This window comes from Bombina bombina, chromosome 8, assembly GCF_027579735.1.
Source record: "Bombina bombina isolate aBomBom1 chromosome 8, aBomBom1.pri, whole genome shotgun sequence".
NCBI lineage: Eukaryota > Metazoa > Chordata > Amphibia > Anura > Bombinatoridae > Bombina > Bombina bombina.
The window spans coordinates 139,892,079-139,915,646 of NC_069506.1; the positions used below are offsets into that span (position 1 = coordinate 139,892,079).

General features: G+C 43.3%; 1 protein-coding gene across 1 annotated transcript in view; it reads left to right on the plus strand.

Annotated features, from left to right (window-relative positions):
• The window catches only part of LOC128638893 (DNA ligase 1), a gene marked incomplete in the record, with an annotated part of 517,030 nt that overhangs the window by 11,685 nt on the left and 481,777 nt on the right, over positions 1–23,568 (plus strand).

The window sequence follows — 23,568 nt, forward strand, 5'->3', positions numbered from 1 at the left end:
AAGACAGAATAGGGGGGAACTAATTCCAGGAAACCCTAAGAATCGCACTAGTAAAAATACGTGCGGCAAACCCTATGGAATATCTTGCGAGGCACTAGGCTACAAGCTTGGATTCTAATCGGAAAGATCTCGTCTAGCTAAGACAAAACAACCTCCCCGCAGGCAGCGTCAGAGAATCTAGATATGAAAAAACAAAAAGTCTCTGAAGTAGAAGGTCCTTCCTCAGCTGAAACTTCCCCGTAGGAGAAACGGATATCTCCACCAGGTCCACCAACCAATTCCTGCGAGGCCAAGCTAAAGCAATTTGAAAAACCAATGTCTGCTCCTATTTGATATGGGTTATCCCCTGAACAAGAAGGGCAAACAGAGGAAAAAGGAAAATCATACTGATATTCCACGGAAACGCTAGGTCGTCTTCCAATACTGTCAGCGGATCCCTTGAACTGGATCCATATCTGGGAAACTTGGTGATTAGACGAGAAGCTATAAAGCCCAACTGTTTAAATCACCCTGAGGAATATCTCCAGATGAATAGCCTAGTACCCTGGGAAAAAAGTCTCCCTGCTCAGAAAATCCTCCTCCCAGATATTCGCCCTGGGAAGAGAATAGCAGAAAAGAGACCGAAGTTAGACTCCGTCCTAAAGAATCTGAGACACCTCCGTCATCTCCAAAGAACTACTTAAACCCTGAAGGTTGATATAAACCACCGAAGTGATGTAGTCCGATAAGAAATCTTACCGAACTCTGATGGGGACAAGCTATCAAAACATTGAAGAGTGCTCACTACTCTAAGATAGTTATAAGAAGGACAGGCTCCATCTGAATCCGGATACTCTGATCTCTTAACGAAGGACAACTGCTCCCCAGTCAGAAAAGCTGACATCTGTAGTCGCAACCCCCCCGTGATGGTCTCAAGAAGCATGTGTCTTGGGACTTATGAGCCTGAGAGTCACCAAGACAGAGGATCTGTGCTCCATTGTCTGAGCATGCATCACTTTAAAGATCTCAGAAGAGATCAGCTACGAACACATTTCAAAGTGCAAGTAGTTGGATTCAAACTGCAAAACTTCCGCTTGCTAGGCAACTAAGCTAACCATCAGTCTACTACCGCAGGCTGTTAAGTGCAGTAAGATGAGCAATATACTGTCTATCCTATCAGGAAAACTCCAGCACAAATTAACCAATACCGGGGAGATTAAAATAAGTAAAAACAAAGTTCCCAAGAGGGATAAATGATAATAGAGCAAATCAGAGAGAAATAATCTACTATGTACTCCTGTCTAAAAAATCAACCATATAAAATGTATTCCCCCTTTATGGAAATACATGCTGCAATATGCCTTAGAAGAAAATCTACTCATAAGAGAGATATCGGATAATCGCCTCCATGTGCATGCAAGAAAAATCATGCACCAATAAAATTATATTTTAATTCAAAACAAATACAAGCTACTACAACCACAAAAAAAACTGAAAATCTCCTTTCAATAAGAGATTCTGAAATTGTATTGATGCCCATAAAAAACCTTTAAATGCTACGAAGGCACCTGCAAAATATATGAGCTGAAAAATTCCTCCCTAAAAGAAAGAACCATCCATAACCATATGTATAATACACAGAGTGGGCCATGCCCTCTCTCTGAGAGATTAACTGTAATCTGTAAGACATAAACAGAGAATCTACTCCCTAAAAGAGATTATATTATTGCATATATATATATATATATATATATATATATATATATATATATTGCCATAGATGAGCACTCTCGCTTCCAAATTCAGCTGCCAGGGTGCTAGTGGGTAGTAGACAATAGTAGCAAAGACTTGCACTCACTGGTCTTTTCAAACACCAAACTTTTAATGTAACGTTTTGGGGACAGAGTATCCCCTTCCTCAGGTCTGAATGTCAGAAACTAATTAACTCTCGTTAATAGTCGAAAGGAATGCATCAAGAGCAAAGTTAGTACAGTCTCAGACGTAAATATAAAAGTAATTGCATTCAAGTAACCAATAATGTAGTACTATCTTTTACTAATGAACTACGTTGCTCATGTATGTGCCCTAGTACTGTATGAAAGAACCTATAGAATTAATACCTCATATTGTTTTATAGATTAGGGGAACGTTTATCAATAACTTCTATGGGTAAGTGTGTATATATATATATATATATATATATATATATATATATATATATATATATATATAGGTAGAAGAGGGATGGGGCGCACAAAAAAGCGGATCTGGGTGCAGTATGTTATGGCTTCACAGACAGAATATATACATACAAATGGCCACTCACTTGGTGTTGCCTCAATCGATATGGGGTAAGTATATAACTTGTGGGCTGTAGTTAGCCTTCTCCTGAACCAATAATCAGCGTTGTTTCTCACTCCTCTAGAGTATCCAGTGTAAAGGAATTTCACCCCTACCGGTACAGCTCTTATTCCTTGTTTCAGACCTGGTTTTTTTTCCTTCCACTATTTTCCCTTTTGTTTGTGACAGGGGGAAAGGGATGGGGGAAATATCTAGCCCGATTAAGCAAACTGATAGATTTATGGAAAATCTAAGTTTATTACAATCCCCAATGTGAGGGGCAAATACCACACTGGTGTTTCACTAAAATGCTACTGTAAACTTGTTTAAAAACACTTCACAACACACTTGAAAACGAACAAAATAAATTCAGCGTATTCTGATCTGCATAGAAAGTACTGCTACTGTAATGTGTGCTCTAGGCTTTGGGCTTGTCAGAAGATTAACCGCAACTCGCCTCTATGCCTATAGTGCTACTCAAACAGAGCGTGTAAATGTCGGGGGCGGAGCCTGACGCGTTTCGCGACGCTATTGGACGCTTCTTCAGAGGTGGGGCCGCCCCCCTACATCTCTAAAACTTATACACGTAGGTCCTTAAATGAGTGCACTGCATCAGCCATTTTGACTATTGGCAACTAGTGATATACTGTGAGCTGTTCCATTTCAGTACAGTATCTATCAACCTGTTGTTTTGCAATGCTTGTATGAATGCTACTTTCACCTAATCTCCTGTTAAGAAAAATTTATAACATTATTTTGCAATATGCTAATGAGAATAACTATTATATATATGTGTTTAAAAATAAGGGAAAATTATAGTTCCATCTAGCAACCTTTTGTAGTTAAATTACATATCCCAAGCTCATATTACAATAATATAAATCTAAAAGATTATTTAAAATTTAAAATTCCCTACAAAACCCCTAAAATATGCCATTAAAATAAAATTAATCTATTCTATATAAACTGATATTAATACAATCAAATTGTATGCCTATAAGTTCTCTAAATCAATCCTTCTGGATGTTGAAATTTATATTTGTAGGAATTAGGTTGTGTCTAATTCTGATACATATATATATATATATATATATATATATATATATATAATGTATATCTATTTAAACATATATGTATATTTATATGTATAAACTATATTTCTCCTACATTGGTGTATCCGGTCCACGGCTTCATCCTTACTTGTGGGATATTCTCAATCCCTATAGGAAGTGGCAAAGAGAGCACACAGCAGAGCTGTCCATATAGCTCCCCTCAGGCTCCGCCCCCCCAGTCATTCTCTTTGCCGCTCTAACAAGTAGCATCTCCACGGGGGGTGGTAAAGAGTTTGTGGTGTTAGATTTGTAGTTTTTATTTCTTCTATCAAAAGTTTATTTTAAAATGGTGCCGGCTTGTACTATTTACTCTGAAGCAGAAAGTGATGAAGATTTCTGCTGAGAGGAAGATGATTTTAGCACCAGTAACTAAAATCCATTGCTGTTCCCACACAGGACTGTTGAATACAGGAGAACTTCAGTTGGGGGGAACAGTTTGCAGGCTTAACTGCTTCAGTTATGATCAGTCATTTTTCTAACAAGACCCCTCAGGGATAGGTAAGCCATTTTTCTCAGACTCAGTATAAAATGATGGCTTAAATCAAGGGCTCAATGCTGGTTGACACTATTGTGGGCTTAATCGATTGCTTTATTAGCATGATTCAGTATGAATAGGGTGTTTTTGAGACTTTTAAAACACTTATGGGGTTTATTATGGCGCCTGGCACTTATTTAGACACCTAACCTAGTCAAAAAGGCCCCACCACTCTGGAATCAAGAGGGAGGGGGCCTCCTTTTCGCGCCTCAGTTGCGCAGTTGTTTTTGCTAGACAGTTCATGCAGCTTCACGTGGGGAGTCCAGAGACCTCAGAAAGGACTTCAGAGAGGCTTATTTCCTACTCAAATAATCCCTAAGGAAGGTAAAAGCCACAGTAGAGACTGTGGCATTGTGCTGTAGTGTTTTTAACCGGTTAACTGCTGTTCTTAGCTCCGGTTTGGGCATTAAGGGGTTAATTGATCTGAAAAATTGTGTGCAATCTTTTCAAAGCATTGAGACAATGTGGTGAAAATTTTATTAAAATCGGATGTTTATTTGATGGTTTTTTGATGTTTTAGTAATAAAGTGTGCACTTTTATTATTTAAAGACACAGTAACGTTTTTGTCAAAATTATTTTTTATTGCATTGAAGTTCTGTCTAAGTCTCTCAAACATGTCTGACGCTTCAGATAGCCTTTGTTCTGTATGTTTAAAGGCCAAGGCGGTGCCCCCATTAAATTTATGTGTGAAGTGTGCTATAGCGTCCAAACAGCTTAAGGACCGTACAGTCACGCTTAAAGATGTAGCCCAAGATGATTCTTTAGCTGAAGGTAGTGAGGATAGTCTGCTATCCTCTCCTTCTGTGTCAATACAAGCTATGCCCGCGCAAGCGATGCCCAGTACATCTAGCGCACCGATTGCTATTACTTTTCAACAGTTAGCAGCAGTAATGGATAATTCTCTCGCAGCATTTTTATCCAAACTGCCAGCTTTTCCTAGGAAGCGTGATTGCTCAGTTTTAAATACAGAAAATGAGCAAGCAGACGCAGAGGATAATTTATCTGTAGTGCCCTCACATCAATCTGACTTGGCGGTGAGGGACGGCCTGTCTGAGGGAGAAATTTCTGACACAGGAAAAGTTTCTCAGAAGGCAGAGCCAGATACAATAGCATTTAAATTTAAGTTAGAACACCTCCGCGCCCTGCTTAAGAAGGTCCTAGCTACACTTGATGATTGTGACCCTTTGGTGGTCCCAGAAAAATTGTGTAAAATGGACAAATTCCTAGAGGTCCCAGTACACACTGATACGTTTCCGATACCTAAGAGGGTGGCGGATATCGTGACTAGGGAGTGGGAGAGACCAGGTGTACCTTTTGTCCCCCCCCCCCCCCCTATATTTAAGAAAATGTTCCCCATTGTTGACCCTAGAAGGGACGCGTGGCAGACGGTCCCTAAGGTAGAGGGGGCAGTTTCAACACTAGCTAAGTGCACGACTATACCAATAGAAGATAGTTGCGCTTTCAAAGATCCTATGGATAAAATATTAGAAGGTTTGCTTAAGAAATTTTTTGTTCAACAAGGTTTTCTTCTTCAACCAAATTCTTGCATTATTCCTGTAACTACTGCAGCGTCTTTTTGGTTTGAGGAGCTAGACAACTCGCTCCAGAAGGAGACTTCTTATGATGAAGTCATGGACAGAATTCACGCCCTGAAGTTGGCTAATTCTTTCATTACAGATGCCGCTTTTCAGTTAGCTAAATTAGCGGCGAAAAATTCTAGTTTTGCAATTGTGGCGCGCAGAGCGCTTTGGCTAAAATCTTGGTCGGCGGATGTGTCGTCCAAAACAAAATTGCTTAATATTCCTTTCAAGGGTAAGACCCTATTCGGGCCAGAGTTGAAAGAAATTATTTCAGATATCACTGGGGGAAAGGGCCATGCCCTTCCACAAGATAGACCTTTCAAAGCTAAAAATAAGTCTAATTTTCGTTCCTTTCGCAATTTCAGGAACGGACCTGCTTCTACCTCTACAGCCACTAGGCAAGAGGGTAACGCATCCCAGCCCAAACCAGCATGGAAACCATTGCAAGGCTGGAACAAGGGTAAACAGGCCAAGAAGCCTGCTGCTGCTACCAAGACAGCATGAAAGGGTAGCCCCCGATCCGGGACCGGATCTAGTAGGGGGCAGACTTTCTCTCTTTGCTCAGGCTTGGGCAAGAGATGTTCTGGACCCCTGGGCGCTAAAAATTGTCTCTCGGGTATCTTCTGGAATTCAAGGACCTTCCTCCAAAGGGAAGGTTCCACATGTCTCGCTTATCTTTAGACCAGATAAAGAGACAGGCATTCTTACGTTGCGTAGAAGACCTTCTAAAAATGGGAGTGATACACCCAGTTCCAACAGCAGAACAATGACTGGGTTTTTACTCAAACCTGTTTGTAGTTCCCAAAAAGGAAGGAACTTTCAGGCCAATCCTGGATTTAAAAATCCTAAACAAATTCCTCAGAGTTCCATCATTCAAAATGGAAACCATTCGAACAATTTTACCAATGATCCAGGAGGGTCAATATATGACTACCGTGGACTTAAAGGATGCGTACCTGCATATTTCTATCCACAAAGATCACCATCAGTTCCTGAGGTTCGCTTTTTTGGACAAGCATTACCAATTCATGGCCCTTCCCTTCGGATTGGCCACTGCTCCCAGAATTTTCTCAAAGGTGCTAGGGTCCCTTCTAGCGGTGCTAAGACCAAGGGGCATTGCAGTAGCACCTTACCTAGACGACATCTTAATACAAGCGTCGTCCTTTCACAAAGCAAAGGCTCATACGGACATTGTTCTAGCCTTTCTAAGGTCTCACCGGTGGAAGGTGAACATAGAAAAGAGTTCTCTGTCCCCGTTCACAAGGGTTCCCTTCCTGGGAACAATAATAGACTCAGTAAAAATGAAGATCTTTCTGACGGAGGTCAGGAAGTTAAAACTTTTGAATACTTGTCGAGTTCTTCATGCCATTCCTCAACCCTCCGTAGCTCAGTGCATGGAGGTCATAAGACTCATGGTTGCGGCAATGGACGTGGTTCCCTTTGCTCTAATTCATTTAAGACCACTGCAACTGTTCATGCTCAAACAGTGGAATGGGGATTATGCAGATTTGTCTCCCCAGATACAAATGGACCAGAAAACCAGAGACTCACTCCTCTGGTGGTTGTCTCAGGATCACCTGTCTCAGGGAATGAGTTTCCGCAGACCGGAGCGGATCATTGTCACAACCGACGCCAGCCTCTTAGGCTGGGGTGCGGTCTGGGAGTCCCTGAAAGCTCAGGGTCTATGGTCTCGGGAAGAATCTCTTCTCCCGCTAAACATTTTGGAATTGAGAGCGATATTCAATGCGCTGCAGGCATGGCCTCAACTAGCGGAGGCCAAATTCATCAGATTTCAGTCAGACAACATGACGAATGTAGCGTACATCAATCATCAGGGAGGAACAAAGAGTTCCCTGGCGATGAGGGAGGTATCCAAGATCATCAAATGGGCAGAGGATCACTCCTGCCATCTATCAGCAATTCACATCCCAGGAGTGGACAACTGGGAAGTGGATTATCTGAGTCGTCAGACTTTCCATCCGGGGGAGTGGGAACTTCACCCGGAGGTGTTTGCCCAGTTAACTCAACTATGGGGCCTTCCAGATCTGGATCTGATGGCATCACGTCAGAACTCCAAAGTTCCACGTTACGGGTCCAGGTCCAGGGATCCCAAGGCGACATTGGTAGATGCCTTAGTGGCGCCTTGGTCGTTCAATCTAGCTTATGTCTTTCCACCGTTTCCTCTTCTCCCCCGGCTAGTAGCCAGGATCAAACAGGAGAAGGCTTCGGTAACTCTGATAGCTCCTGCGTGGCCACGCAGGACTTGGTATGCAGACCTGGTGAATATGTCATTGGTTCCACCATGGAAGCTACCTTTGAGGCAGGACCTTCTAATCCAAGGTCCATTCACACATCCAAACCTAGTTTCTCTGCAACTGACTGCTTGGAGATTGAACGCTTGATTCTAGCTAAGCGTGGGTTTTCGGAATCAATTATAGATACTCTGATCCAGGCTAGAAAGCCTGTCACCAGGAAAATTTACCATAAGATATGGCGGAAATATCCTTGCTGCTGCGAATCCAAGGGTTACTCATGGAGTAAGATTAGGATTCCAAGGTTACTATCTTTTTTCCAAGAAGGATTGGAAAAAGGTCTGTCAGCTAGTTCCTTAAAAGGACAGATATCTGCTCTGTCTGTTTTGTTACACAAGCGTCTGGCAGCCGTGCCAGATGTTCAGGCGTTTGTACAGGCTTTAGTCAGAATCAAGCCTGTCTACAGACCTGTGGCTCCTCCATGGAGTCTCAATTTAGTTATTTCAGTTCTTCAAGGGGTTCCTTTTGAACCTCTACATTCCATAGATATTAAGTTACTATCTTGAAAAGTTTTGTTTTTGGTAGCTATTTCTTCTGCTAGAAGAGTTTCTGAATTGTCTGCTTTGCAGTGTAATTCACCCTATCTGGTGTTTCATGCAGATAAGGTCGTTTTACGTACCAAACCTGGTTTTCTTCCAAAAGTGGTTTACAATAAGAATATTAACCAGGAAATAGTTGTTCCTTCTCTGTGTCCTAATCCAGTTTCTAACAAGGAACGTCTGTTACACAATCTTGATGTGGTTCGTGCTTTGAAGTTTTATCTAAAAGCAACTAAAGACTTTAGACAAACATCGTCCTTGTTTGTCGTCTATTCTGGCAAGAGGAGAGGTCAAAAAGCGACTGCGACCTCTCTGTCTTTCTGGCTGAAAAGCATCATCCGATTGACTTATGAGACTGCTGGAAGGCAGCCTCCTGAACGAATTACAGCTCACTCTACTAGAGCTGTGGCTTCCACATGGGCTTTCAAGAATGAGGCTTCTGTTGAACAGATCTGTAAGGCAGCGACTTGGTCTTCACTGCATACATTTGCCAAATTTTACAAATTCGACTTTTGCTTCTTCGGAGGCTATTTTTGGGAGAGAGGTTTTACAAGCAGTGGTGCCTTCCGTTTAGGTTACCTGACTTGTTCCCTCCCTTCGTGTCCTAAAGCTTTGGTATTGGTTCCCACAAGTAAGGATGAAGCCGTGGACCGGGTACACCAATGTAGGAGAAAACAGAATTTATGTTTACCTGATAAATTTCTTTCTCCTACGGTGTATCCGGTCCACGGCCCACCCTGGCATTTTGGTCAGGTTTAAATTTATTTTTGTAAACTACAGTCACCACTGCACCCTATGGTTCTCCTTTTTCTCCTAACCGTCGGTCGAATGACTGGGGGGGCGGAGCCTGAGGGGAGCTATATGGACAGCTCTGCTGTGTGCTCTCTTTGCCACTTCCTGTAGGGATTGAGAATATCCCACAAGTAAGGATGAAGCCGTGGACCAGATACACCGTAGGAGAAAGAAATTTATCAGGTAAACATAAATTCTGTTTTCACCTAAAAATGTTGATGCTCACATTTGCAAGGCAGTGTGCATCTGAAATGTGCAGGAACAGTCTCTAAAAGAAAATAATCTTTTTTTTTTTTTTTTTTTTTTTTTTTTTTCTTTCATGTCTTTTTCTTCGTAATGGGAAAGAGTCCACATCTGCATCTTTACTTATGGGAAATAAGAACCTGGCCACCAGGAGGAGGCAAAGACCCACCAGCCAAAGGCTTAAATACTCCTCCCACTTCCCCTATCCCCCAATCATTCTTTGCCTTTTGTCCCAGGAGGTTGGCAGAGAAGTGTTAGAAGTTTTTTATTATACTTCAATTTAATTTATTTAATTTATTTTTATATTTTGTGTCCTATAGAGGGTGTAGGTCTCTTGTGTGAGAGCCTGGGCGAAAGTGAGAGTCCGGAAATGCAGTGGGAGTTTCCCCTGCAACACCATACCGACTCGTATTCACAGCTCCTTTTCAGAATTTCGCGTTGCCGAACTTTGCTTCGCTACCTGCTGTCCTCTCTCAAGTCCATGGCGGAGGCGCTGCTACTAATATGTCACACTTGAAGGGCCGTGTTCCTGTTCCACGGCGTGGATTCAGTTAAGATCGTTTCATTTTATTATGTTGCTGTAATGTCATTTGTTATGACAGTTCAGTATGGGCCTCCTTGAGGCTCCTCCTGCTTCGATCTGGGAATCAAGGGGTTATCTTCCTTTTCATCCTGCTTGTGTGCAGGAATTTAGGCTCTGAGGCTGAGACATGTATCGTTTTGCTAGGCTTGACCTTGAGCTACGATTTTCCTTTCCTCAGACTTGCTAGTCTGTTCTGGGGCCTAGTTTTGCCGCCTTGTGAGTGGTTCGCTTTTTCGATTTGGCAGGGCATCTGGTAACTGTGCGTGTTTACGCTTGGGCGGGTCTTCTTCCGCTTTCATGACCGAGTGGCGACGGAGGAAAAAGTCTGCTCCCTAAGGCCTGGTCATAGGCGGTGGTGTGGACTGTAATTTGGTCCTCTTATTGCAAGTCTGCCAATCTTGTCTCTCGTGCCTGCATGGTGTGCCGGGTCCCTCGGGCTCGGGAGACCCTGGACCTTCTGAGCCATCGGCTCCTGGGGGCTCTGTTCCTTAGGAGGTGCTTTCCCAAACGCACACTCCATTTTACTTTTGCGGGTGACCCCGATGTTAATGTCTCTTCCGCGCAAGAATGGATTTTTTACCCCGGAGATGGCGGGACATTTTCGTTTTGATATTTTAATGGCGTTGATTCGCCTTCAGGAGCCTGAGGTTTCACTGCAGTTATGTGCTTGTCTGCCTATCCCGGTGTTCAGACCGTGAATGGCGTTGTGTTTCCCCTGGGGGTGATTTTGTCCTCATGTTGTTCTTTTCGCTAGAGGATTGTGCGGCTGCGCGTCCTATTGCGACGTCTGTTTGATTTATTAGGGGATCCTTTACTGTATCATCAGGGATCTTCTCAGGGTTCTGTGCGGTAGACTAATGGGGTATGTTTTTTCTCCGGTCAGTCTAATGCGAGCTTTCCCAGTCGTTTCTCTGAAGGTTAAGGTCTCTGTCAGGTACTACAGAGACATGGGTCCTTCTGGGCGGATGCCTGCGGGTGTTTGTTCTTTTATCCGGTCTGGATTATTTACTTCTGTTTTTTTGCTTCCCTATGGAAATTCTGGGATTGCTCGACTTACTTTCTTTTATAGAAATTGTTCCCGGATTTTGTTCAGAGTTATTTGTGTGCTTGTTAGTGACACGTTTTGCCTGGCTGGTCCAGCGGGACTTGCCGGTTCACTTGTTCAGTTGTTCGTTTTTTTCATTAAAAACAAAATAAATACACTAATACCTCATTTAGACCTGAGGGTCTGGATGTCGGAAGCGCTTGGGCTGGTCCGTGGCAGTTCTGCTTCAGACATAGGGCCGGTGGTGTCTCACTGTGTTCCTTTGCAGCCCCGGTGGAGGGCTGTGGTCCTTGCTACTTGTAGCGGTTCTGACATTTGAGATGCTTTTTGACTCGTGGTCATAGTCTAGTTGGTTCAATACTTGGACTCTTTAGGGGTCTGGCACAAGCTTGAAGGATGTGTGGAGTAGTGTTTCGCTCCGTCGTTCCTGCAGTAGAAGGTTGTGGGATGGATCTCAGGCGTAAAGCGCCTATTTTCTGATCTGAAGTATCTTGGTGTCCGCTATTCCTCCATGGTGGTAGTCGATTCTCAAGGGCCCTTCAGGGGTGCAGAGACACCGAGCAACAGGCTGAGATACAACCAGCAACAGAAGTTCCAGTTTCAATCCTGGGCATGGACGTGACATAGAGCTTCACAGGCTTTTAATGGAATTTGGGATTGAGATTAAGATGCATTCCCTTGTCTCTCCTTTATGGGGAGTTTGGAAGTCTCCGGTTAACTACCCGCTTGTGAAGTCTGAGCTTTTGGTCTCTCTGGCATCGCTTAGTATTTAGCACACCTGGCTGGGATGCCAAAAGGTTGAGAGCTTGAATCCACCCACAGGTACTGGTCCTTGTTGTTGTGGCTTGTATGTCTGTCCTTGGACTTAAGAGGGCTTGTGTTCAGCTAAAGTTCCTGGCTCAAATTCTCCATGAGGCCCTGCTGTTCGCCTGGTGCTGGTTTTCGACCTGTTGGGTCAGCATGTTGGGATTTCTTCTACAAGATACGACGAGTCCATGGATTTCATCCTTACTTGTTATTATCCTCCTGCTAACAGGAAGTGGCAAAGAGCACCACAGCAGAGCTGTATATATAGCTCCTCCCTTCCCTCCACCCCCAGTCATTCTCTTTGCCTGTGTTTGTACTAGGAAGAGGTCAAGTGAGATGTTGGTGTTAGTTTCTTCAATCAAGAAGTTTTTTATTTTAAATGGTACCAGTGAGTACTGTTTCCCTCAGGGGGATATGAAAGAAGATTTCTGACCTGAGGTTTATTATCTTAGCAGCTGTAACTAAGATCCATGTTGGTTACTACAGATCTGAAGGTAATACAGGAGACATCTTCAGCGTGGAGACCGGTTCATGCTAAAAGCAGCATTGAGGTATGTGCAGCCCTTTATTCTGAGGAGACTTGGTATATCAGAAAACGGCTGAAAATGTATTCCCTGTTAGGGAAGGGGTAAGCAGTAGACCTGTAATCAAGGAGGGTGTTACTTAAACCTATTCATTATTTTATTCAGTTGACATTATTTTTTTTTTTTTTGGGGCAAGGAGTTTATAATGACAGATGAAATACTCATTATAAAAGACACTGGGAGATATGTTTTGCGGTTGGTTGTTATACATTCTGACCGTAGTGTATATTAGGGGTAAACATTTCCACATGGCTTGTATCGTAACCGCTCCTCCATGCGGTTGTTTGGGCCTACTCGGTCATCGGTCCTGATGTGCGGGGCTTATTTTCACGCGCTCGGACGCGCTCTCTATTCTGGCTCGAAAGCAGCAGGCAGTAGCTCTGGTGGAACTTAAGCAGAGTTTTTTCCTCTCTGGATTGTTTTCGAGTCTTCTCAAAGTACCCTGGGGGCAGGTAGCCGCCGAGGTGCAGAGGGTATTTTTTGCTGACTTTATTATAAATGTGGCCATAAATACATTTTAAAAGTTAATCCTCCCCTTAATACTTGGGGTGCAATAATTTTTGGAAACTTTATTTAGGATTGGGTTAATTTTGGAAAGAAATTAACGGTTTACAGCACTTTTGAAAAAATTGTTCGCTTTTTATTCTTTAAAGACACAGTACACGTTTTCTAAGAATTGTTTAAAGCATTTAATAAAGTGTTGAAACGACTATTGTTGGTTTTTACTAGTCTGTTCAGCATGTCTGACATTGAGGAATCTCAGTTCTCTATGTGTTTAGATGCCATTGTGGAACCCCCTCTTACATTGTGTACCTCTTATACTGAAAGGGCCTTTCATTGTAAGAGCATATTCTAAGTAAAGATAGTGTGTCTAAGGATGATTCTTAGTCTGAAGACAATCAGGATATGCCATCCAATTCTCCCCAAGTGTCACAACCTTTAACGCCCACACAAGAGGCGCCAAGTACTTCTAGTGCGTCTAATTCCTTTACTTTGCAGGAGATGGCTGCAGTTATGTCAACTACCCTTACTGAGGTATTATCTAAATTACCAGTGTTACAGGGTAAACGCAGTAGGTCAGGTATTAATGTGAATACAGAATCCTCTGATGCTTTATTGGCTATTTCTGATGTACCCTCAGTGTTCTGAGTTGGGGGTCAGGGAATTGCTGTCTGAGGGAGAAATTTCAGATTCAGGAAATGTGTTATCTCAGACAGATTCGGATGTAATGTCCTTTAAATTTAAGCTTGAACTCCTCCGCCTAATACTGCGAGAGGTTTTAGCGACTCTGGATGATTGTGATACTATTGTGATACCACCAGATAAATTGTGTAAGATGGACAAATATCTAGAGGTGCCTACTTACACTGATGTTTTTCCAGTTCCTAAGAGAATTTCGGAAATTGTTAAAATGGAATGGGATAGACCAGGTATACCGTTCTCTCCCCCTCCTAATTTTAAGAAAATGTTTCCTATGTCAGACGCCATTCGGGACTCTTGGCAGACGGTCCCTAAGGTGGAGGGAGCTATTTCTACCCTGGCTAAGCGTACAACTATTCCTATTGAGGACAGTTGTGCTTTCAAAGACCCTATGGATAAAAAGTTAGAGGGTCTTCTAAAGAAATTATTTGTTCATCAGGGTTTCCTTTTACAACCTACGGCTTGCATTGTCCCAGTAACTACCGCAGCTGCCTTTTGGTTTGAGGCCCTAGAAGAGTCTCTGAAGGTTGAGACTCCATTAGATGACATCCTAGATAGAATTAAGGCTCTCAAGCTAGCTAATTCTTTTATTACTGATGCCGATTTTCAAATTGCTAAACTAGCGGCGAAAAATGCAGGATTTGCCATTCTAGCACGTAGAGTACTATGGCTCAAATCTTGGTCTGCTGATGTGTCATCAAAATCTAAGCTACTAGCTATTCCTTTTAAAGGTAAAACCCTATTTGGGCCGGAATTGAAGGAAATAATTTCTGATATTACTGGAGGTAAAGGTCATGCCCTACCTCAGGATAAGTCTGCTAAGATGAGGGGTAAACAAAATCATTTTCGTTCCTTTCGAAACTTTAAAGGAGGACCCTCTGTTTCCTCTTCCTCCACAAAGCAGGAAGGGAATTTTGCTCAATCCAAGTCAGTCTGGAGAGGCAACCAGGCTTGGAATAAAGGTAAACAATCAAAGAAGCCTGCTGCTGCTACAAAGACAGCATGAAGGGGCGGCCCCCGATCCGGGACCGGATCTAGTGGGGGGCAGACTTTCTATCTTTGCTCAGGCTTGGGCAAGAGACGTTCAGGACCCTTGGGCACTGGAAATCGTGACCCATGGGTATCAACTGGAATCCAAGGATTTTCTCCCAAAAGGGAGATTTCATCTTTCACGATTATCTGTAGACCAGATAAAGAGAGGAGTTCTTACGCTGTGTAAAAGACCTCTCTACCATGGGAGTAATTTGTCCCGTTCCAAAACTGGAACAGGGGCAGGGGTTTTACTCAAATCTTTTCGTGGTTCCCAAAAAAGAGGGTACTTTCAGCACCATTTTAGATCTCAAGTGTCTAAACAAGTTTCTCAGAGTTCCATCATTCAAGATGGAGACTATACGAACAATCTTACCAATGATCCAAGAGGGTCAATTTATAACTACCGTGGACTTGAAGGATGCATACCTTCATATCCCTATTCACAAGGATCATTATCAGTTCCTAAGGTTTGCTTTCCTGGACAAACATTATCAGTTCGTGGCTCTTCCCTTCGGGTTGGATAGCACCCAGAGTCTTCACAAAGGTTCTAGGGTCTCTTCTAGCGGTTCTAAGACCGTGGGGCATAGCAGTGGCGCCTTATCTGGACGATATTCTGATTCAGGCGTCAACTTATCTTTTGACAAAGTCTCACACGGACATAGTATTGTCTTTCCTGAGAACTCACAGTTGGAAAGTGAACATAGAAAAGAGTTCACTAGTTCCACGAACAAGGGTCCCCTTCTTGGGGACTCTGATAGACTCCGTAGAAATTAAAATATTTCTGATGGAGGTCAGAAAGATAAAGATTCTAAATACTTGCCGAGCACTTCGGTCCATTCCTCGGCCATCAGTGGCTCAGTGTGTAATTGGATTAATGGTAGCGGCAATGGACATCATTCCGTTTGCCCGCTTTCATCTCAGACCACTGCAGCTGTCCATGCTCGGACAGTGGAATGGGGACTATGCAAATTTATCTCCTGAGATAAATCTGGATCAAGAGACCAGAGACTCTCTTGTGGTGGTTGTTGCCGGATCATCTGTCCCAGGGGACTTGTTTCCGCAGACCCTCATGGGTGATAGTGACAACGAACCCCAGCCTATTGGGCTGGGGTGCAGTCTGAAATTCCCTGAAGGCTCAGGGTGTTTGGACTCAGGTGGAGTCTCTACTTCCAATCAATATTCTGGAACTGAGAGCAAAATTCAATGCGCTTCAGGCGTGGCCTCAGTTGGCTTCGGCCAAATTCTTAAGATTCCAGTCGGACAACATCACGACTGTGGCATATATCAATCATCAAGAGGGAACAAGGAGTTCCTTACCGATGATAGAAGTATCCAAGATAATCCGATGGGCAGAGGCCCACTCTTGTTATCTGTCGGCAATTTACATCCCAGGAGTAGAAAACTGGGAAGCGGATTTTCTAAGTCGTCAGACTTTTCATCCGGGGGAGTGGGAACTCCATCCGGAGGTGTTTGCCTCATTGATTCGCAATGGGGCAGACCGAAACTGGATCTGATGGCATCTTGTCAGAATGCCAAACTTACACGTTACGGATCCAGGTCAAGGGATCCCCAGGCCGAACTGATAGATGCCCTGGCAGTGCCTTGGTTGTTCAGCTTAGCTTATGCGTTTCCACCATTTCCTCTCCTTCCACGCGTGATTGCTCGAATCAAACAGGAGAGAGCTTCAGTATTCTTGATAGCAGAAAGGAAAAAAGGAGCACAGGCGGCGGTACTTGCACTTAAAAATATTTATTACAAATATAGCGTCAAGGCGCAAAAAGTGAAGAACAATAACACATATGTTAAACAACAAAAATTGTGAGAGGGGATAGACACCCCGGGGTAAATACTGATTAGAAAAAGCAATCAATTAGGACAGGTATTGCAAACTAACAGGTATACGCGTTTCAGCTCACAGCCTTACTCATTACCTAGTTAAAACAAATGTGAAGTGTGCTTTAAAAACTGGCAGCCTGTCCTCCCATTGGTAGTCGGGACACTCCCCTCAGAAATTCTCCAATGGCTGCACTAATCATGTAGCTATTAACACTTGATTCAGCAAAGGCTAGACATAATGCATAGTGAAATTACAGATACATCATACAATTATTTACATAGCTAGTGACAAATTATATACTGATTATTTTGGAAACAAAAGTGGATATATTGAAAAAGTGTATTGTGGGGGACTCCGGACTCGGCAGGTTCCGTGCTGTACTGGGGGATCATTCCCTTCAAATCAATGCTCACTGAAATACAACAATATAAAGCAATTACTGTGTATATAGTAGAATATATCACATCAAATCAGCCCTATTTCTTATACATGCAGTATATTGAGAACACTAAAATAATTAAACAATTGTAAATGCATGTAATAGTATTGCATAACAAAGAAGCAAAAGAATTGTTCAATCATAAGGGTGTATCAGAGCGAACTTGATTCCCTCCCTATTCATGGAGTAGGACCACAACAAAGGGCGGTACAGATAACCCTATCTATGTACTGAACTGAACCTATCGGAAGTGCTATATTGAGATATGCTACAATTAAATTGATATGTAAGTTTCATAAAAACCTAATTAGCTCACTAAGGATAGGTGCAGGTAGTACAGACATGACTGGCTAGGTGGGGGAGAGTGAGGCCTCACCAAAAATTGATGAGATCATACTCCGAATTGAGACCATCTGGAACTCTCGTTTTTAACTTAAAAATCCAGAATGCCTCCCTCTCCCCCAACTTCCGAACCCTGTCTACCCCTCCCCTGCATGGAGGGACTCTCTCAATGATGGTCCAGGTGAAGGAACTTGTATTTTTTTTTATGTTTACCAGCAAAATGTTGTACCAATACTGTAGTGAGTACACCTGCCCTTATATCAACTAGATGCTCCTTGATGCGGGTTCTGGCCTCTCTAGTCGTGAGGCCTACGTACTGAAGGGAACATTCTCTACAGTTAATGACGTAGATAACATATGTGGACCTACAATTAAGGCAAGAATCTATCCTAAAGCTTTGACCCGTCATCGCTGAGCTGAATTGATCACCAGGGGTTACCTTCTCGCATGCCACACATGTACGGTGGTGGCAGCGAAAGGTGCCCTTACAGTTCAGCCATGATGAAGTGGGTTGTCCTGTTCGTCTGATCCTAGTGGGTGCCACAATGTTGCCTATTGTTCTATTCCTTTTATAGGAATACCTGAGACCTTCTGCAACTACATCCTGGAGTTTATCATCAGCAGATAGCATACTGAAGTTATCCCTCACTATCTGACAGATCTCCTTATATTGTCTCGAGTATTCTGTCAAGAAGACAACCTTGTTGTCTTTCCTTTCCAGAGCACTGGATTGAAATCCAAGGAGTTTCTCCCTTGGTATGCCTCTCACAGTATTCCTAGCCTTGGTAATAACAGAACTCCTATAGCCCCTCTCTTTTAATCTCCTGGCTAGTTCATTCGCTTGTTTCTCATAGGCTTCTGCATAACTGCAGTTCCTTTTGAGCCAAATGAATTGACCCTTGGCTACCCCTTTAAATACTCCTGGCGGATGACAGCTATCCGCATGCAACAGTGAGTTGCCCGAGATGGGTTTGCGATAGGTCTCTGAGCTAATACAGTAGTCCTGTCTACCTCTCAAAGTCACATCCAAAAAATTGATAGTGTCATATTGTATTTCATTGGTAAAGTGAATCCCCAGGGAATCATCATCCAGACTCCCTATAAATGTCTGTAATTCGGATTCACTACCCCCCCCCCCCATATAAAGAGGAGGTCGTCAATAAAGCGAACATACCAAACCACACTAGTTTTGTGAGGATTCCTGTCTCCATAGACGTGGGACAGCTCCCACCAACCCATGAAAAGGTTGGCATAGGAGGGGGCAAATTTGGCCCCCATCGCCGTCCCACGTCTCTGGAGAAAGAAGTCCCATTCAAATTCAAAATAATTATGACTGAGAAGGAAGTTTGTAACCTCCACCACAAAATCTACAAATCCTGAATTCTGTCCATATTGTTTTTCCAAGAAAAACCGAATAGCCTATATCCCCTTACCATGTGGAATGGAGGTATACAATAATTTAACGTCAGCTGTAAGCCATACATAATGTCGCTTCCACACTACTCGAGAAAGAAGGTTAAGTACATGTTTGGTGTCCGATAGGAAGCTCCATACAGCACTCACCATCGGCTGTAAAACATGATCCAACCACTCTGACAGGTGCTCCAACAGGGAACCAATGCCACTCACAATTGGCCTCCCCTGTACATTATCGATGGACTTGTGGACCTTAGGCAGGTGATTAAATGTAGGAATGGTGGGATTGGACACTATGAGATAATCACGTGTCTTGGCATCAATATAGCCTAGCTCCACACCATCATCTACAAGGGAGGCCAACTGCCGCTGGAATCCCCTCGTTGGATCACCCGGCAGAGCAGTGTAATCATCAGTGTTTCTCAACTGCCTATATGCCTCCTCACGGGAGCTACTGGCATTGAGCACCACTATGGTGCCCCCCTTATCAGCGGCCCTCACCACTATATTCTCATTTTTGGACAGGCCGTCTAGTGCCCTTTTCTGTTGAATTGAGATGTTATTTTGCTGGCCCCTCTCTGACCTGTAATATAACCTCGTAAGATCCTGCTCAACCCTCCTTTGGAATTTTTCTAGGACCTGCCCCCTGCTTTGAATAGGATAGAATGTGGAATTACATTTAAAGGACGGTGCTTGTATGACTTCTACCCCACTGACCTCATCTTCTAGTGTCTCTAGAGACCTAATGTCACAAAGTTCCTGGAAGCTCAATTGATCAATGGTCCCCAGTCCTGTTGTTCCCCCGGACCTAGCCCTAGGAATGGATACGTGGCTCTCATCACCTTCTTCCTCTTGGGAATGGTAAAACTTTCTCAATGTAAGTTTTCGGATGAGTTTGTTCACATCAAGTAATGTCCTGAACAGATTGAAATCCGTAGTGGGTGTAAAGGATAGTCCCAGGCTCAATACCTCTAGTTCATGTTTATTCAACACTGTGTCCGAAAGGTTTAGAACATTCTGTAGTTCCCTCGTCCCCGGCCTCTCCTCTGGGGGTACCTCCTCTGGCCTTTGTACTGATGGCCTTGATCTTTGTTTTCACCTCCCCCCCCCTTCTGGTGTTCTTTGGGGGACCTGAAAAACTTAGCTGGGCTTTCTCCACTTCTCTGGCCTCTAAATGTTTCGTCTCTGCACATCTTGGTTCCTCTCGGTAGTGTGACTGGGGCTGTGGAGCCTGTACTTTCAGTATAGATGGTGGTGGTAAAGTCGAATTGTCCTTCGGTCTGGTTACCTGTGTCCTCGGTGGTACCTCCTCTCCACCCGATCCAGAGCCCTCATCACATGATTCACCTTCACTTTCAAAAAAGTTAACTCTCCTTCTGTTTTGCATATTTCTGTTATTCCCACGTTTTTGTTTGGGATAAAAAGTATTTTTATTCTGTTCCTTCCTTAGAGTGTGTCTGTCCTTTTTATTCCATACATAGAAACGATTAAGGTCATAGTCCAACTGGTCTCTAAGATATTTGCTATGTTTAACTTCTAGTAGCAACGTTTTAGCATCCGCTATTATTTGCTGCAATGTGCTATCAAACTTTAAATAGCTTGGCTCCTTACTCCTGTTGTTCAGTTCCCTCTGAACCTCTTTAATTTTTGATGTTATCTCTTCCAGGGATTTTTGTTTGAATTCACAGATCAACTGCATAAGCTTCAATGAGCAAGTAGTGAGGTGGCCATTCCACAGATCAATGAATATCTTATCATCTGTGATAAACGTAGGGAATTTATTTAGCCTTAACCCTCTAGGTACAATGCCCAATTCTTGATATTTTGTTAATGTCTTTATATCCCATATAAGCTTATTCTCTTTCAAAAGAAGGAACTCCAGCTCTTCAAACAGGGCAACCAAGCTATAATGGGATTTGTCTGTGGAAAACACCCTGTTATAATCCACAGATGCAGTATCCTTCTCCTGTGCAGTCCTCAGTGAAAAAAGTGGAGCTACATCAGTATTACCCCCTTCACTCATACCTGGCCACGCAGGACTTGGTATGCGAATCTAGTGGACATGTCCTCTCTGTCACCGTGGAAACTTCCTTTGAGACAGGACCTTCTCATTCAACAGTTTGAACCCATGCATTCCATAGATATTAAATTGTTATCTTGGAAATTTCTGTTTTTAGTTGCTATTTCTTCTGCCCGAAGAGTTTTTGAGTATTCAGCGTTACTGTGTGATTTGCCTTATCTTTCATTCTGATAAGGTGGTTTTACGTACCAAGCCTGGATTTCTTCCTAAGGTTGTTTCTAATAAGAATATTAAGCAGGAAATTGTTGTTCCTTCTTTGTGTCCTAATCCTTCTTCTAAGAAGAACTGTATGTTACATAACCTGTGTGATTCGCCTTATCTTTCATTCTGATAAGGTGGTTTTACGTACCAAACCTGGATTTCTTCCTAGGCTTGTTTCTAATAATTATATTAAGCAGGAAATTGTTGTTCCTTCTTTGTGTCCTAATCCTTCTTCTAAGAAGAACTGTATGTTACATAACCTCGACGTGGTCCGTCCCTTAAAGTTTTACTTACAGACGACTAAGGATTCATCTTCATTATTCATTGTTTATTCTGGAAAGCGTAGGGGTCAGAAAGCTAAGGCTACCTCCCTTTCTTTTTGGCTGAGAAGTATCATTGCCTGGCATATGAGACTGCTGGACAGCTGCCTCCTGAAGGAATTACGGCTCATTCTACTAGGGCTGTGGCTTCCACATGGGCATTTAAAAACGAGGCATCTGTTGAACAGATTTGTAAGGCGGCGACTTGGTCGTCTCTTCATACTTTTTTCAAATTTTCCAAATTTGATACTTTTGCTTCTTCTGAGGCTGTTTTTGGGAGAAAAATTCTTCAAGCAGTGGTGCCTTCCGTTTAGGTCTCTGTCTTGTCCCTCCATTTCATCCGTGTCCTGTAGCTTTGGTATTGTATCCCACAAGTAAGGATGAAATCCGTGGACTCATCGTATCTTGTAGAAGAAAAGGAAATTTATGCTTACCTGATAAATTGATTTCTTCTACGATACGACGAGTCCACGGCCCTCCCTGTCATTTTTTTTTAAGACCGATTATATATTTTTTATTTCAACTTCAGTCACCTCTGCATCTTTTTATCTTCTCCTTTCTCTTCCTAAAACCTTCGGTCGAATGACTGGGGGTGGAGGGAAGGGAGGAGCTATATATACAGCTCTGCTGTTGTGCTCTTTGCCACTTCCTGTTAGCAGGAGGATAATATCCCACAAGTAAGGATGAAATCCGTGGACTAGTCGTATCGTAGAAGAAATTAATTTATCAGGCAAGCATAAATTTCCTTTTTCCCCGCTTCTGTGTTTAGCAGTCTTGACAGACTAGCTTAGGGGTCTTGAGAGATTGTCTCTCAGAAGTTTCACGCAGTTAGTTGTTCTCCCATGGCTTTTGCCAGACCTCTTTGGTGGGGGGGCGCCCTTTGGGTGCTCGGCGTCTGGGTAATCATCCTCTGATGATTACAGAGATTTGGGGACGAGTGTTTATCTCGTGTTTTCCATTGGGGGCCTTTTTTTGTCTTTCTGTAGAGTGATGAATTCCGGTGGTCCGTGGGTTTTCGGAGACGGGCTTGCCGTTGGGAGTCTTATCACCCATTTCTAGGGGCTTATCTCAGGGTACTAGTCGTCTTTTGTTCTTAAGTGACTGTTTATTCCTCCCCGTTTTCTTGAGTGGAGGTGTGTGCTGGTTTGCTGGTTGTTGCGGCCTGTTGGCTTGTCTAGCTACCGATCATTGGATGGGTTGTGTTTGCATCACTGCATTAATCCTAACTAACTTTATTGGCCGTGTGAACGGAGTTTCTTTGGCGTTCGGCTCTGTGGCCTGTAGTGGTTGGGCTGTCTTAGTTGTACAAGTGCAAGGTGGGGTATTTCCTTTTCAGGAAGGGCTCCGCTGTTGCTCGCACCACTAACTTCTCCTTTCTGTCCGGCATCTGTTTCATTGTCCATCTCTGGATTTGATCATTTCTGGTACGGCATCCCCAGTCTCCTGTGGTCTGGGGTGCGGGACTGGGTTTTGTTTTCACCGGTTAGCTGGTAGGGTTTTTTACCTTTTGTGACCGGGTTTTAATAGGAGTGCCCTTGGTCCCTGTTGTTTAGCCGTTTGGACACTGTATGGTCCTTGAGATCCGTTTGTTCCCTTTGGATTTTCTCTTTGATTTAGCTGCGGTTCCTGTCATGGGACCTGGGTCAGTGTACGTCTGCCCACTGGAGTGGGTTGTCTTTTTGACAAATTGTTTTTTTTTCCTCATATTAGGCTTGTGTTCCCTTCGGGAATGGTTTGTTGGTCCCCTAGTTGGTTGAGGGGCTGCGGCTGGGCTGTTGCCTTGAGAGATGGTGTCCTTGGGGTCCGTAATCTCAGTTGCTTCTATTCATGGTGACCTGTTGGTAGATTTGCGTCAATGTCGTCGCCGCCTTTTGGTTTTTCAAAGGGTTCTTGTTCCCGGTTTTCGGACAGGGTCTTTTGTTTTGAAAATGTGTTTAGGTTTTTTTTTTTTTGTGGTGCCTTCATGTAGTCCGCTTCTTACCCTCACGTTTTTGCATTCTGTGTCCTCTTTGGCTTGGGTATAAATTTCCCATAAGTAATGAATGTGACTCTTTCCATTAGGAAGAAAAACATGAATTATGCTTACCTGATGATAATTTTCTTTTCTTCTGTGGGAAAGAGTCCACAGCCCCCCGCACGTTTTTGAGGCGTTGTTTTTTTTTTTTTATCTTCAGGCACCCTTTCACCTTGATTCTTCTTCCACTGTTCCTTGTCCTCGGCTGAATGAATTGGGGATAGGGGAGGTGGGA